General features: G+C 46.4%; 1 protein-coding gene across 3 annotated transcripts in view; it reads right to left on the reverse strand.

Moving 5' to 3' along the window:
- Positions 1–13452, reverse strand: part of LOC143210131 (netrin receptor UNC5C) — a 56728-nt gene extending 43276 nt beyond the window's left edge. For 2 of the 3 annotated variants that reach the window (XM_076426689.1, XM_076426687.1), the window contains exon 1: positions 12983–13452. The gene's annotated coding sequence lies outside the window, so the exon portion shown is untranslated. The remainder of the gene's footprint in view (positions 1–12982) is intronic. The other variant, XM_076426688.1, reaches the window with a different exon arrangement.
- Positions 13453–17693: the final 4241 nt, after the last annotated feature.

The raw sequence follows: 17693 nt of genomic DNA on the forward strand, positions 1-17693 counted from the left end.
TAGTGGAAGGGGAAACATTTAGCAGTAAAAATTAGAATTCATCACAGTCACGAAGAACCGCTGCGAAGGGTTGGAACCGTCATTGCGCCATTTAGCGCACCCCTCGACCAATTTCCCCTATCTCCACCATTCCGTCCCAGTTTCCAGGATCACCCAGTATGTAGAAACGCGGGTCCAGGGGAGTCGTAAATTTCCCGAGGTAGGGGTTTCTTTCCTCCGTTGAACATGCTCGCGCGTTTCCACTATTATTCTCCAGCCGGTTACAAATGAATCCCCTCGCGGAACGGGGGCGGGAGGGAGTTAGGTGGGGAGGGGAAATTACTCGAAACAGGAGTCGAATGTATTAAACCGATCAAGGATTCATTGCTCGAAACGGGGAAATTTATTATCTAGACGAAAGATCGGGGTTTATTGTTCGCTCCTCGCGTCCGTGGAGCCTCTAACAGTAAAACGGGGACTACTATTTCACCTTATACGAGCCTCTTGCGAAAATTCACTCATTTTCCTTTCGAGGATGCTGTAAAACAGTCGATCCTGTTCTGATTGCTTTGCAATTCAATCTAGTGGACTAAAACTCGCTCATTCTCCTTTCGCAAAGGCTATAAAACGTTCGAGCCTTCTCTGTTTGCTTTCGTGTTCAATTTATGTACTCGCCTGAATTGCGAAATTGTGGGCAAGATAAAATTTGTTTAATTAATCCTGGGACGCTAGGAATTTATATATTTATAAAAATTAGCTGTCTGGACGTTCGAAATCTCTATTGGACTTCGTCAGGAGCAACCAAAAAATAAAAAATACATAGTACCTACTTCAAAATCCTAGGTCCTATGGGTTTTCCAGTGCCCTGGAGCATTAGCCATATGCAGAGTCCCTATAGCTGACCTATTACTCGACTAAAGTTATGCAGATGTGTGCAGGTAACCGCAAGATGCCCACAATGTATCCAGGGAATACACGTCAGGTCTCAGGTAGGTATAGTGGTTTCTCGTTCGTCGGGCGAAGGCTATCTTTTCTTCGGTTCCGTTTCTTTTTATTCTCCACCCCCACAGACACGCTTCCATTCTCTCTCTCTCTCTCTTACTCGCCGTGCTGCTCTCGGAGCGAACGTAATCCGAGAAGATTACGAAGCGAAATAAACATGTCAACCCCCCCGCAGAGGGAGGGATGTGGGTTCGCGGAGCGTCTTTATAGACCGTGCGTAGAATATTCCTTTCTTCTTCGCTCGTCTTCCTCTTGTTCGGCTCGCGTTCCACGTAGGTAGTCTCCTCCTGCGGATGAAGATCCTTCAAGATACACTGGTCCCGGGCCGGACCGGGCCGGACAGAGCCGTTACTTAGGCCACTGGCAGATGCAGCGAAAAAGTTCACACGCATGCGATCGACCGCGTGCCCTATCTTCCTACGATCTTGACCCTCGCAGATACAGAGTTTCATACGGCCGATAGGGCGTGTAACGTGTAACGTTTTCCCCCCCTTGTCGAAGACTAACACGGTGTCCTGCGATATCTAGATCGCCGAGCAGCAGCCTAATCTTCCGAATCTCTAGACCTCCAATGGAAAAATAACAGCTCCAAGAAGATAGTGTCGTCTGTAGTTTTGTAATACACGGAGCTCTTCAGGGTCCCCAAATCTAATCAATTTCCCATCGGATTCACACCTTCCATTATTCTCTTCCCCCTCTCTCTAAATTCAAGATACACCCTGCAGACACCTCAATATTTTCAAGGGAACGTGCGGGGGTGGCGATACAATCTCGGCTCCGTTTGTGCAAATTTGTGGCCACCTGTAAATGTCTTCAGTTTTCTAATGCACCGGCTATAGGGAGAGAGTCCCTGAAATCCTCTAATCAAATTCCCATCAGAATTCTCCTGGTATTACAATCTCCCCCCCTCTCTCTCTCTCACTCTCTCTAGATTCAGACCTCCCTATGCCGTGTGGACTCCTCTCAACAGTTTCAAGAGGCCCCGCGGGGGTGGCGACGCAACTTCAGCTTGTACAAATTTGTGGCTACCTGCGAGGCGGGGATTCAATTCGACCGGACTCGGCCCCGGCGCCGATTTATGGGTTTGTAGACCATTGTGTGCCCTTGTTGAGGGGGGCTGCGGGCGGACACAAGCTCGTAAGCTCGCCCATTACAAACTCATCGATTTATCGATCTTCCGCAACGTGCCCAGGGGGTTGCTTGGTGACCACGTTACAAGAGAGCAGCGCCCCCGACCCCTGAATTCTTCGAACGTCTTTCTAGAGAGAGACTCTTTCAGTGAAAGGGACGAGCCCCGGATCAAAGTGACTTTCGCAGGACCTGGTTTAACCCTTGAACGACGGCTTTGACCCGCGGAAATTCCACGGATCAAAAGATCCTCTCCCGGCGAATGCTGCAGGTTGAAAATTATGAGTGGCGAAAATGAAAAACCAAATGTTTTGTCGGCTTTTAGGAATGTTGCGGCGTGATTCGAGCAAATGATCTCCTTCGATCTCGCTTGTTTCGAGTCAGAGCGTTAAAATCGCGTTTTATTATAGTTTTTTTCATTGTAGAGGATAAATTGAATGAATGGCTGTTGTGTTAAGAATAAGAGACAGACTAATGGGCGATATTGAAGCAACGTGATGTAAGAATTTTCCGGAGTTGCTACAACTAGTCGAAGAGCGTTTGAATTTTACGAAGTGAGCTTCAGGAACTTGAAATTTGACTTTCGTCCTGCAGCCTCCCGGGTTCAAGGCGCAAAGGAGTCACGGAGAAATTGAAATACACCTTGGCGACTTCTTTGATCGCTTCGTTAGGACGGAACGCGACTCGCGGTTGACGAATAAGAGCGTCGGGACCCTCGCCGCTGAAAATACACCATGAGGCCACGTGTGCGAGGCCCGTCTAGCCGAGTCAACGACGCCATCAGGTTTCCGTGGACCCAGAGAGGATCAAACGCGCCTCCCACACGCGCGATTTTCGCCGCGGTGAAAGTTATTTGACGTTTTCGCATGAATATGAAACGCAAGACGAGAGAGCGTGGCCGGCACCGGTGTCGCGACGCGAATATCCGTCAACGGGGGTGAACGTGCGCTTTTTACTCCCTCAACTCTCTTTCTCCCCCTTCCTCTCGACTCTCTTTTTCTGTCTCTTTTTGCCTATCCGTACCGCGATCTTGACGCGGATCCTCCCCCAGAAGAAACTCGTTTCCCAATACGGTTTTCCTCTAATCTCTCGTGTCCATCGCTCGCTGACTCGCATCGCAACCATACTTTTTCCCGGGGACCTGATGAATGGGGGTGCCGGTCGTGTTAGTTTATTGGACGACGTGAGCTGATTCGCTTCGGCTTGTCTTCTTTTCGGGATACCCGAGATACTCATCTTGTTTGTTGCGGTTTGTCCTCGGTAAATTGTTTGCTGACTCAATATTGTACTCCGTTTATCCAAGGAAGTTTACCACTCCTATTTGCATATTGATTTATCTTCGCTTCTAGGGCAATATAAAAATATTTTGGATCTTGTATCTTCATTTATTGAGACATTGTGATAATCGTTTAAAACTCTATTCCTTTTAATTATCACAAGTCATTGTACTCCGGGATTCTTCTTCAGAGACCAGGCTGTAGTAATGTCTAAATTACGATGTGCTATTGGAAAAAAATTACTTGGAAGTATAATTCGACCAAAAATTGTCTGCATCAATTGCCAGAAACAGTAACCATATAGCACTTTATTTGTCCAGTTTCTTAATTTTCTGACGCCAGGAATGTATAAAGATCGATAATCGATGAAAATAAAAGTTGTCAAACTTTATTAACAAACACATCAAAGTTGTCAGGCTAACAAGGTCACTTACACAATTATTCAACAATTCCAATTTAGAAACTCATGTACAATGCAATACCTACGGGAGTATTTCCTGAGAGTCAGTGCTAGGAATATATAGTCCGGTTAACGTTGGTCGTAGATACTCTTATTCCGAGTCGGTTTATTAAGAATGAAGCCCGCGATGCTCTCGATTCGCACACACGCGGCGAGCTATAACCGGAATTAACACTCATCAAAGTATAAAGCTCAAGTTTCCGCGGGAAACTTACACTCGGTTAAGCACCAGCCGGGCGTACAGTGCAACACGATCTACGGCGTCGTTCTTTTTCAAACTTTCTCCGAACTTCCCCGCATTATGAAACTTTTAATAATAACCACCCCCGGGCCGGAGAGAGATAGAGGGAGAGGGGCCCGTTCCCAATATGTACCGGTAACGTGAGAACAAAGTTTAATTCGAGTTAGGAGGATTCATGGGTCTAGAGGAACTGAAAGGTGTGCTGCGAACGATTTACGATAGCTGCTCAGTCACTTAGAAATCTCCGGGCACCATGCAAAAATAGTTCTTGACGTTGCACAAAATTAATCTTCATCTACCTGGTCCATTTCTGTCACCATTTGTTTATAATTCTTGGTTGAGAACTTAATACGTAGTCTCGAAAATGTTATTATTTGCTGTATCTCACAATTTTTCTTCCAACGAAATTCTTAATCAAAACGAAAAGATCCCAATTCATCCCAGTAGTAGCCCAATTCATCATTGTGTATCGAACACAACAATACCACAAAAGAGAGCCTAATTGAACCGAACAAGATAAGCCGCCGAGTCCCGTCACCCACGCCCCCTTATCTGTCGATCCGCGCGTTAACTTTCCAATAGATCGGATTCACGCGTTATTTACCAGAGATCCGAAACGCCGGATCCCTTTCCGCTATCTATCGTCGTATCTGTTGGGTATCGGTCGGATCTCTCATCGATTTGTATCCATTATACTCGACGTCCTCCGTTCCGGAAGCCGGCAAGCCGATCGATCGGCCCTCGAAGACAGCTCCGGCGATTCCGTGTTGTTCGCCGGGGAAAATTCGTCGAAGCGTGAACACGGTTTCCGCGTGTAGAGAGGTGTACAGCTTCTCGAGAGAGCAGGTAGAAAGAGCCCGTGAGAACGCAGATGGTGGGTCTCCTGCGCGTGCCAGGTGGCCCCGGCTTCAGCCTCCTCCTCGAGGGCGCAACATTGTTGCCCAGGCGATCCGATCGAAACCGCGATACATGCACCGACCACACGGAGCAAAGGATCGATCCTCCGGCAAAGATAGCGGGCTACGTCGGCGGAGTTTTTAATGGCGAAAGCGGGATAAATGAGAGGGAGATGGAAACGTACGACCGGCTTTACGCACTCTCATCACGCGCCGAGCGTTTCCTGCCATTTCGAGGCGACGACGGCGTCGCGGTCGGCGGCGCGGCGTCGTGACACACCATCTCGTTCCGAGCGTGTTCACGGTTGTGCCAAACGGAACCGGAAAACGTCGCGCGTCGCACGCGTTTCTGCCCAGCTGCAACTCGTGGATGCAATAATGTTTAGTTGTGGCGTAACTTCCTTCAAGTCTTACCTTGAAGACTAATCTTTATGCATTTATATGTAGAAATGTACATTAATGACAACTGTACTCCATGCTTACAATAAGGAATTTTCTAGTTGACAACTTCGATTTGTTGTTGTTCGTTGTTATTGTTTGTTGTTGGCGATTTGTTGTAAATAATACATATACAGCTGTATATGACAGTGAATGTACAGTCAACTATTTCTTGCAGAAAACAATTATATTATCTATATTGTATAAAGGACGTGCGTTTTCGCAGTCAGAGCTGGATGTGAGAGGGGGGTTGTATCTCATGCGAGCTTCCCATCGGCCATGAAAATCGTACTTTATTCCTTCGGTTAATCGTCCATGAAAGTTACAAGCGCATAAAATAGAAAATCCGGCGACACCTTTATGGGGATATGTTTATAAACTGTATCTCCGGCGGCGAGATAACCGGACCAGCAAAACTAGCCTAGTGGTGTGCACGGGTGGAGCGGCGCGACGACGCCCAGTTGCTGAAAAGTTTCGCAGTCCTGTCAGCAGTACGATGAAAACTCGATACGGCCTCTGTCCGAGCGTAGACGCGGCAGAAGACAAATCGCACAGGTTTGCCGGTCGGCTCGGCCCACACCGGCTCTGTAATTACCAATCAGCTTGTGCCATATTCAGACGGGGCCGTCGATTACGGGCCGCAGATCGCCGCAATCACGGAAGTCCCGATCGCAATCTATGCAAAAACAGCAACGTTCGGTAATTATAGGTAACCGATACGGTATCCTCTCGATAATCACGCGGGCCCGCGGATCCGCACGCGGCCCGGACGCCGGCAAAAAGCCCGCAAGAAAAACGCGAATGGAGCTATCCAATCGAGAAGATTAACGATCTCTGTATCCATCCCTTGTTTCGCCGCCACCGGCCGTCTTCCAAAAAGAAACTTCCCTCGATTCCCACGCGCGAGAAAAAGAAATTCCACTGTCTCGTTGCTTGTCTCTTTGTTATCCTGTATCGCTCCATGGAATATTTCAATTGTGCTTCGTATGGGCGGCAATCTATGTCAAGCCTTAACTGGCTTTCTGTATCGCGATTTCGTTCTGCGAATTGCAACACAAGTTTTCATAGAAACCTCCGAAAGGGCTGAAACGAAGAAGTTCTAATTTATTGTAACTATGGAGAAAATCATGCATCGAGGAGTTTAAAAAAAAATGCGAAAACAAAGAAGCCCACGAGGAACCGTTTCACGTATCTGAAAATCAGCGTACTATTGAAATTCGCGGACTATCAGACTACCGCAGCGCGGAGACGCGCGTCGCGAAAGGAACACGCGCTTAGAGCGACTCGCCGGGCGCTCAATATTTAATCGCGTTTTCCACGCATTCCTTGGGCACATCCGACCGCCGTGAAACGAGTCTCGCGGTGAATGGCAGCGTTTCCCGCGGTCCTCTCTTGATCGCGCGAATTTCACCGTTGCGTCGCTGAAAGAAAGAGCGGAAGTCGCGGTGTCCCGACGAAGCGTTGCGAAGCGTTGCAGAACGGAGCTGGTGCGAGAGAAAGAGGGAGAGAGAGAGAGTTAGACTTGAAAAGCGAAGAAACAGCGTTGACGGGGGACATTCAAAGCGGCGCGTGTCGCGTTCACAGGAACGAAACGACGGGCAGAAATAAGAGGATCCATTGGCACGACTCGTAGTTCACCCGAGTTCTTTATTTTCCGGGCGGATGGACAGACGTGCGAGAGAAACTTTCTCTCCCCGTAATCCCTCTCATTCTCTCTCTCTCTCTCTCTCTTCTGTTTCGAACATCGAACACGCCGGGATCATTACGCTGGTGCGAGTGCGCGTAGGTCGGTTAGTCGTTAATAATGTCTGTCAAAGTCAAATAACGCAGTCACCCGCCCGTTCCTCCGCCTCGGCCCGCCTCCCATCGCTTGAAATGTTTAGTCAGCGGCGGGATCTTGTTCCGCGTAATCGTTTTCGAAGTGCTCGATTTTTCTTATCTGCTCTCTCGCTCGAGTTCTCTCGCTCTCTCGCTCTCCCCCCGGGCACATGGTTATTTATATGAATGAACGTCACATGACGAGCTCGAACCGAACGGTTTCTCTCTGTCGACGCCTCGCGCTCTGTATCTAGTCGCGCAGTTGAACTCGCGATGAATTTTTCCGGTCGCTGTTCTTCGATGCGAAAGTACGCCCCCGGTCGAGGAGAATGAATTCTTTTGACAAGGAGATTACCCAGCAATCTACCCCCGCCCCCTTCCCCCGGAATTCATTAAACTCTCTTTCTCTTGGGTAGGATAATTCCGAGCTATTCTGCCGTTGTAATGACAAGCTGTGAGCAAAGCCTCCCGGAAATTAAATGCCCAAGACTCGGTTTAACCTTCCAGGTGTTTGGGGAGCTGTTAATTCGGTGTTCTGCAAACTTGGTCGGGGCTTGTTATCAGATATTTTGTTTTCTTTCAGAGTTAGCATTTGGTCTTGGTGCTGGCAGTAATTACACTGCGGATTTTGCAGGTTCGTGACGGAAAATTGGTGGGTGCGCAGTTTCAGTTAATGTTCCTCCTGTTTTAGATCTCAACCGGATGTCATTATTTTGACAGAAACCTGACGTAAATCTAGGCCAACTGTGTGGCAAAAAATGGATGTATGCAAAGGTAGTAATTTAACCTTATCAGTATCGATAAAAGAAATTAAATCTCAGCGAAAAATGTCAAATTTATGGCAGTAGAGAGGAATCCGTAGATTAGAACAGTCGCTTTTCTCGGCGCAGCCGACAGCGTGTAACTTTCCTCGGCGCTAAAATTGTTGGCAGCACAGTTGAATAACCATAATATCCGTCGAGCATTCGCAGCGTTCGTCGTCAGAGCGTTTTTATCGTTTTCTCGGAAGCGGCGAGAGTATTCGGGGGCGTCGTTCCCGTCAAAGGAAGACAAAGAGGTAATTATCGTTCGGGTATCGCGACCGCAATTAATACGGGAGCATCAATGGCCCGCCGCGCCGGCTCGATACGCCACTTATTAATTGATTGCGACGACCGGGGCGAATTCGAGCTGCGATTATTCTAGTCGCGTTGCCCGCGATAGATCCTCGTTAGCGGCGTCTATGATCACGCGGAGCCCGATTAGTAGAAGGTTAACAGAGCGTCGCAAACAACGATTCCCCTCCTCTCTATATATCTCTCTGTGTACTATAGATCGGGCTTGCATGGTCAGCAATTTCGCGTTATCGATTTGTCGGGAGGGAAATCGCGTCCGATCTTCCAATAGTCTCTCCTCTCTCTCTCTCTCTCTCTCTCGTTTCGCGAACGGGGGCACGACAAACGGGCGTGTTATCGGACAAGGCCCGTTCCCGCCGCGCGAAATTGCTCGCCAACTGACAATTGAATCCCATTCGAAGAATCGTACAGGTCGACACGGTGTGTCTCTGACCGTGAATTATCGATCGTTCCGACGCGCGACGGAGACACAGCCGGGTGGGAGCAGACGCGATCTTCGACGCCCTCGCCATTTGCATTCCCGGGAATTGCAAGCTCGTAACGTCGCGATAAACTACTCGATTAAGATCGTCGGAAATGGACAAGCTCTTCCGGGCGGATTAAACGGTTGATAGATGAAAAAGCGAGTCGACCAAGACAGAAATGATAAACAATGGGAAAGCTACAAAATTAATTAAATTTCGATCGGACGTTCCACTCCAGAAATTCCTGCATTTATACAAAAAAATAAATCGAATAACATTCAGCTTAAGTGTCCATTCACTGGACAAGTCGCGCACAAAAAGGTAGCATCTGTTCCTGATCTGAATTTCAAACCGAGGACCCCACGCGATCCATAAACGCTGTTTTCCGGTGGCGATGCCGAAGCTCCTCGCGAGGATTGCTCCCGGTGGTCTCCACGGTGCCATAAGGCGTTCGCGAAAAACACGCGAAAGGGATCGCGCATTCGGCGTCCCGGGACGCAGATAAATGGCCTGGCTAGCTCCGGCGCGGCGGATTGCCCAGAGAACTCCGGATCTCGCATAATCGTAAAGTAGCCGGCCATATGCAGCGTCGAACGGAGATTTACAAACATTCGAGGGCACTTACTAGAATTACGTGTACCGGATCACGTCGTTCGGTACGACCCGTAATGCCGGCACTACGTTCTCAACGATTTACGCGAGATCCATGCACACACACCGTTCGAGAAACCCCGGGAGGGGCGCGGCCTCGCTCTCTCGTAAACACGCGAAATATGTATCGGGGAAGCTCCAACCTTCGTCCTGGCTGTTCGAGATTCCCCGGCGTATCTTCCGCTACGTTCTCGAACGCGGAATTGCGGATTTATCAGAAAATTGCGCCGCGTTGTCTGCTACTCGCGGTTGAATTAATATCTGACATTAATATCACTACCTGCAGCAAATTTTCATTGAATTCCGTGCTCATCACATTTCTATTCACCAATATGTTTTTCATTATTCTTTCGGTTATTCGCTCGAGCAGAGTTAAATACAACCATCGTTCTTGTAGTAGTTACTTAGATTTCATATCATACACTTATAGAAAAGTAGTGGAGAATTAATAGTGGTTTATGTTCGTTCGTATGGCCAACATCATCCAGTTTGTTTTTTTCACTTCGAGATATGACACAACCGAAATCCAACCGAACAATTGAAAGATTTTAGGATGAAATCACACGTGTGGTCGTCACTAATTAATTCGTTAAAACTTGTTGCTCCGAACGGCAACGCAATAAACCCACGGCCAGCAAATGAATCGCGACAATGGCTGCTCGTTTCGCGAATCTTTTCGGCTCTCGAGCTAAATCGACCAAGCTCGATCGGCTCCACGCGTCGCTGGAAATCGAGCGGAATTACATGAAATGTTTAAACAGGCTAACGATGGCCGCCTCGTTGAATAATAAAGTCGCGATTTTATGCGGCTACGTGCGCGAGAACGAAACCGACAGAGGTTTAATAGTGGCGCGCGCGAGCCGGAATTATTGACTGCGACATTGATAGACGCGTGCAACCTGAATAATCGAAAACCCATTAGGTCGCCGCTAGAACTAAAAGTAAGTCGGTGAATGTTTGAAAATCGCTTCAAACTCCCCGTGCAATTGTTCGACGGGATGCGGCGGGGCAACTAACGAGAAAGCGAAATGAGGTTGCCCGGGATTGATAATATCGGTTTTCGGTGGTGCGAATTAATTACCACGGCGATATTCGGTTTTAATCGATTTTCTTCCGGCTGTAAATACTGTGACGCTTGTCAAGAATCCAGTCCGAATTTTTTTGCGTTCCACGTTCGCGGCATGTACATAATTTGTTGTGGCAATTCAAAATGTATCATTGAAAATGGCGCAGATTATGTGCACCGTTTAATTATTCGTCGACGTTGTGGATAACACAAATTGTTTAAAGAATCTAGAAACATCTAACAGAACTGCATACTATTACAAATTCTTCTTTGAACCCGTATGTGAACAACCAAAATTTTCTCGTGTTGTAAAAATTGTAGTAAAAATCTACAATAACTTTTCTATTTCTCAAGAAACATGTTACAAACGTTATAAAAAGAAATCGGAGGTTGGTTATTGACATCATGATTAATAGATTCATTAGTTGGGTGCAAGCTGCCGGTGAACGCACAGACTGCAACAATCACGTTCAATAATAGAACGCGTATCTATCGTTTCTGAATGAGCAACGAATGGACGACAGAAAGGGTTGAACGAACGAATTTGCGCAGCCAATAAATCGTGGCGGTTCGGGTGAACAGCGAACGTTATCTGGTCAGCAAGCATAACCGGACAAGCCGGGGAATTCGCGGGCCGGCATAAGAATCGCTTTATTTGCAGCGGGCAGCAGCGCCGCGGTAGCCTAATTTGAATAGCAATGACGAGAGCGGTTTCCGAGGCAAGTCGAGCGTAAGCGCGGCTTTTTTAAAATACGCTTCCAGGGGACATTCAAGCCACAGCGGGAGTTCCGAGATAAAATCCGCCTCCTAATTTCGTCGAACTTTCGAAAAACAAGACAGAGACACACACACACACACACACACGCAGACTCTCTCGTCGAGCTCTACCACCGCTCGACTGTGACCGGATCTCGAAAACGCGGGCCCGCGCGCGCTCGCATGAATCGGAGCACGCCTAATTCGAGTGCACTCCGGATGCGCTCGTTAACCCCGCGAAATTGTTTTTTACCAGCGCTTTTCGGCGAGCGCCGCGAACACGAACCTCTACGCCACTGTATCGACGGAATTAAGCTTTAATTAAAGAAGATTCTGGATCCGACGAGCGAACGGTTTCGAGCACCGACCTTCGAGTGAACGGATTCGTGGAGATTTCTACAGAATTTTTAGGTTTCTACAGGTGCGAAGATCTCAAAAGATTTAACCGTCCAGCGCGTGCCAGAAGTATTAATTTCTTCATTGACATTCGTGCCGGTGATTATGAATGTAGTGCAAGTCAAAATTTCAAAATTGATCTTTTTCTCGTTATGTAAATATTACATCGATTAATTTTACTAATAATTATACAATGAATTGAAAAGTTATATATTGCTAAATTTTTTTGAACTTCAATTTATGAATCTTACAGACCCAAGCTTTGCACTAAAGATTGAAAGGCTAAAGAGAATGAAAAATAAAATTCGTATCGTTGCCGAGGAATGACAATTTTTACTCCGAAAGTATACAAACGGTAAAAATTGTGCAGGATTGTAAAGGTTTCTCCGTAATCTGTCGTTAATCAAAGTCGTCTGCTCTGCTATGATTTCAATAAGACCACTTTTGCAATTTTTCATGAAAATTCCCGTAAAAAACAGAGACCGTTTGATGCTTCTAGCGCCGGGAGGTATGCGGGACACGTACTTTTATGTTTTTCGCGTATTGTTGTTTGTAATGCGAACGCGTGTGTTTAAGTGCGTAACACTGTAGTATGGCAGAAAATAATGTCTTTCTCCAGGGAACAGTTTATGCTGAATGACTACAAAACGTTAAATGAAAATGCTGCGTATTGGCCTCTGGGGAACAAATGTCGACGTATGGACAATATTGCTATGTATTTATTTCGTTAAAGTGCAACTAGATAGTAATTTAATCCTTAATTAGAGATGTAGTTCGTGATATTTTCTTTTAAACACTTTAGAGACTGAGATTAAATATTCATTTCTCTCTGATCGATGCTGACGATCAAGCAAACCCACATAATGAAAGTAGTGTAATCCCTCCTTCCAACCAGCAATGTATAAAAATATATAAAACTGCAGCAAGCACAGTTTTACAGAAAAACGGAGTTTGAAAAATGGCCCGGTTGTTGCACCAGGGTCTTCAATTATGAACGAGCAGTCTCATCTAGGCACTGGTCCAAATTCAACAGAATCCCCCACGATCTACATCAGTAACCCAAAAAATTGTTCACAAAAGGGTTAACTCGTACCTCTTAAATCCTCAAAAAAGCCCGCATACAACATCCCAAAAAAGTTCCAACGTTCCCCTACAAACTCTACAGCCTATATCCGTCCTATCATCAAACTACAATCCCACAATCGTCACAAGTTTCCTCAGAAACGAATTTCGGTGGGCCACTCGAACCGTTCACTCGAATACATTCCTGCCAATCGAACTAAAAATCGACTCACTGAATATCGACGAATCCTGGCTGCGTCCTCCGAAAAATCCACTCGCACGTAAAACCTTGTCAAAGTTTCTGGACGTATCAGTGTATCACTGACTTCACTTGAACGGCACGGCACTATCACACTGGTCCGATTGATCCACGCGGATCTATGGGTCGTTGGATCGTCACCCCATGAATCGACGTGTCCGAAAGAGGTCCGAAAAGGTCTACAGATGTTCTAAGAAGTCTACACCAGTTTAGGGTAACACCGTGCCACTGATTAACCCGCGACTATCTTGGTCCGTTTCGCGGGGGTGGGTGCCGGTTTAGCATAATTCTGTGAGCGAACGAGAGCCACCCTCAGCGAAGGATCGAACACCGAGAGCCCCAGCGCGCGCGGCTCATGTCGGCCAACTGACTCGCAGCGCGGAGACCTCGGGGCCCTTCGCCTCTCGGGCGCCGGTGCTGGCCAAGCGTGGTGGTGGAGACGCCGACGACGGTGGTGGTGCCGCTGCCGATGATGATGCCAGTGGTGCTGGTGGTGGTGGTGGAGACGGCGACGGTGGTGGTGGCAGCTAGAACAGCTATAGTGGAGGCGCTATGGACCCGAGAGTCGAATCATGGTGGGAGCAAGGATGCTGGATCACTCGGCGAGCGCCAGCGAACGAACGGAGTCCCGCACCAGCCGTCGAGAGGAGCGGATCGCTCTCGCGACTATGGAGATAGATAGCTGTGCAAAACAATTCGGTGCCTTTTTTCAAGTGATATTTAGGTTTCATTCATAAAGGAATCATACAAGATTATGCCTCGAAGTATTCACATTTTGTTCTACTTTTTCCCATGCAGTTAGTACATTATAGATGCCTCTACGGAAAAAGGTTTCTCTGGCTACGAAGTCATTTTTTCACCTCTTCAATGGAATTGTAATGTTCCCGATTGTGTTATAAGAGGGACCTGAACGGGGTCTGTTGGGGACATGTCTGTAGAGTATGTATAACGTCTTAGCCTAATGCATAGTGTCCCATGTCCTTTGTGCAATGTGTGACAGAATTTTCCATTGTTAAAAGACTTCTTTCACATATGCAGTACGGTTTATTGTACAAATCGGTGAAGGTTTAATCTAGCACTCTGGCTCGGATAATCGATTAGTTCTGATAATTGAGGTTCTACATAAATACAGTTCCAAACTGTGCCGTGTTTGGTCTCATTTTAATGAGAGAAGTATTTGTATCTGGAATATGTCAGAGTAAAAATTTTATTTAGAGATGATTAAAAACAAACAAGTTCTGTCACCAAATTTAATATACCCTACTGTCGATTTTTTGTTTTTGACGCTACAGTTCCTATATTATTGTATATAGCAACATTATTGTAAATGTTACTTATCAGGAGAACGAGTTCCTTTGTGACTAGACTAACAAATCAATGCGAGCGCAGCATCCTCGAACCCGATTCACCACAGAAGAATACTCAAAAGACAGCCACGCAGCCCTCGCAATCGCATAAAACCGACTAATTAACGCCACCGTGTCTTCCAATCAATCGATTCCGCTCGTCCGCGCTTCAGCGGCGTATAAAAGGCAGAATCGGCGAGAGCGCGGGCGGGTCGTGTTTGCTCTGATAATGGCCGCGCTAACGAGACACCGCGCGTCTCGAAATCGGGCTCTGTCGATATTAAACGGCACTGTATATTTGATTACAGTTTTGCTAATTGCATGCCGGCGTTGTTCCCTTCCGCCTGTCTGCCGGTCTCTGTTCCGAACAGGAGCAGTTTCACAGTCATCCTCGTCGCTCGTACAGCGAATCGATCGTAGCCGACAACTTCTGGCTTCGCGGGGGTTGACAACGCGTTGGCGAGAAAGGGAGACAGAGCGTCCCGTAGCCAGAGCGTTATTAAATTATTCTAGCGTAACGGCGAATCTACCCGCAGATATAAATTGACACCGACAACGGCCGATTCCGCGACAATCGTGGCCCAGGTACGGCCAAATGCGAGCGTACCCCGTGCCGACCCCGCAACGGGGTTAAATTCCTGTTATTAATGGATTTGTTTGCGGTGCCCGCCTTCCGACGGCCAATATTTATTTATTCGGACGAACGTTATCGCTGGGTCCCGTGGTCTCAAATCGTGATTTAGCAGGTCAGAATCAATATAAAGAATTCAATGGAAATCTTGAATAAGTATAATATATATGCCACGTATATATATGTAGACAATTGATTCAAAAGTTTCGAAAAAACGTCATTAAGCATGCCTAAATATTCGACAATGGATACGAGAAAGGATAGAAAATAAAACACTATTATTGTAAATGTTACTATTGAGTGCTACGTTAGACGAAATAAGCATTATATTGAGAACCATTTACCAAATGAAACTCTTAAGCTGCTGAAACGACGTTGTGGACCACTGTGTGCGACAGGACCCAGGTCCAAGACACGAACCGGATAGAGGGGCCCCGTAAATAAATGGCCGGCGTATTTATTTGGTGAAAAAACAAATTTATGCACCGACCGAAAACGCGGATGTTACCCGACTGGACCGCGGGAAGAGTTCTCTGATTTCCCGGACCCTCTGGATCCTCTTTTATCAGGGGTCAAGGCGAGGGGAACGACGCGACCCTTTGCCTCCTACCCAACGCGTTAATCTTTTAAGGACCCGGCCTTCACTGCGACCGGGAATACACCCGGCTGAATCCTTCTGCCTCGGTACACTGAAATTTCCTCTGCGCTTTGGCGCCGGAATTTAGAACCAAATTTGCGGAAATTCTACGGTGCCCAACTCTTTCGCTCCTTGACGGGTGTACGGTAATTCTGGGACGGTGGTTGTAAAAATTTAATTATGTAGACATTTCAGCAGACTGGTAGGAAAAGTTCGATTTTGTGTTGTCTGTTTCTAAATTGCGCACTTCTATGTGGAAATTGGGGTCAGATGATAATTACATGCGTGTTTAGTGGGAGGTAGCATGTTAAATTTTATGAATGTTAGAGGAAGAGGTGCAAACACTTCGTTGTTTATTGCAGTAATTAAAAAATCACTTAGTGTAACAGACGCCTGTCTTTTTCCACTTTATGAAATAAGAATCTCATTAATTGCGCTGTGGAAATTAAATTTTGCAGCTGATTTTTTTTTAATTAGCAAGAGAAGTTTAATTTCACGTTGTTTTTGACATAGAGATTCAAAAAATTGTCTGACGGTTAAAAAACGAAAGGGGAAACCTAACTAAATTCGCTGTCTCTTGCAACAGAGAAAATTACAATTTTCACACAAAGACCAGACTCTATTCACGAGATCCGCGGTTGACTTATCGCGAGTGCGATAGTGTATCGCTCTCATAACACGCGGAACGTGCATTCGCGAGGGCTACACCTGTCAAGAGCCGTGCCAACAGGTATATATCCCGGTGTCCTTTCCCCTGACTTATTTATTCATTCACTATTTACGGTACAATTGTATTATTAACTTTCCCCGGTCTCCCATTCCCCAAATAGAATTAACCGCGGGCCGCGTTTAAATACCACCTCTCTCTCTCTCTTTCTCTGACGATTTCTATCCGTGGAGCTCCTCGAGTCCGCGGGCGTTAAATATTAAAAGAGAAGAACAAGAGCCGAGAGAGAGAGGAGAATAAAAAAGGAGCAGCCCGTGAGAAAATGGACGCGGCGCAAGACGATGCGTCAGCCTGGCTCTACGGGTCAACACACGAGAGAGCGTAACAATGGTCCGCACGCGACACCAGGCCGCTCCAGGAATTGATCAGCGTATAAATACGTCGTGTATACCGTCGATCGTAACTCCCCTGTATTCTCTAACAGCACCCGACGATTCTATCATGTATCTATTACACGCTCGTGAGCCCCGGGATCTCGACACGTGAAAGTCGCGCGCGCGACAGAAATTGGTGGCGATGAGACAGTGACGTGTCCATTAATACGCGTCGATCGTCGAACAACGTGTCATACCACGAAATGTGTACGAGGGTGTTAAAACCTCTACAAGAATATATGTGTAACGTGATTCATTGTCCGCCCGATTGTCTCTGCGAGATATAATACGATTTTTTATTCGCAAGAGTGGAAATTAATTTACGGCGTGCGGTGCACGGAGAGAATAATTTAGCGAGATTTAGGAATTTTCATAGAATAAATATTAGGTACAGTGATCTGGAATGTTTTTAAAGAATTTTTTATGGCACATTTTTTATTACCACAGTAATGTTCGTTATAGAAATATTACCGGCAGCCTGATTTAATGGAGAGGCGTTTCAAGTAGTTGTTTATTGCTGTAAATTTTACTTGTGGTTTATATCTTTCCATTTTATTTCGATTTATTATTACGCGTATGCAGCTAAAGATACAATGAAAGGTTTATAAGTCTGACTGAAGAAATCAGATTTATGTTCATTTTTGTATAAACCCATGTAATACGCTCTGTTATGTATTACGTTCAGAAATGTTTAATGTCTCAATATTACACTTTGGTTATTAGGTAAAGAATGGTGGCATTTTTTAACAACGCTACAGAGTTGACGATGTTAATACCATCTATAGACCATCCTTATTTATGGTAAATATGAACGTGTTCATTTAGTAGCGGAACGCAAGGTGCATATTACAGCATGTCACGAAAGCGTACCCGTGGCCCAGTGTCACGGATCGAGAGGCATCCGTGGGCCAACGATCGAGCGTCGTTTCTATTTTTGTTTACTCGCAGTCCCAGTGATTCCGCGTCAGTT

The sequence above is a fragment of the Lasioglossum baleicum genome, chromosome 6 (assembly GCF_051020765.1).
Source record: "Lasioglossum baleicum chromosome 6, iyLasBale1, whole genome shotgun sequence".
In the NCBI taxonomy this organism is placed as follows: Eukaryota; Metazoa; Arthropoda; class Insecta; order Hymenoptera; family Halictidae; genus Lasioglossum; species Lasioglossum baleicum.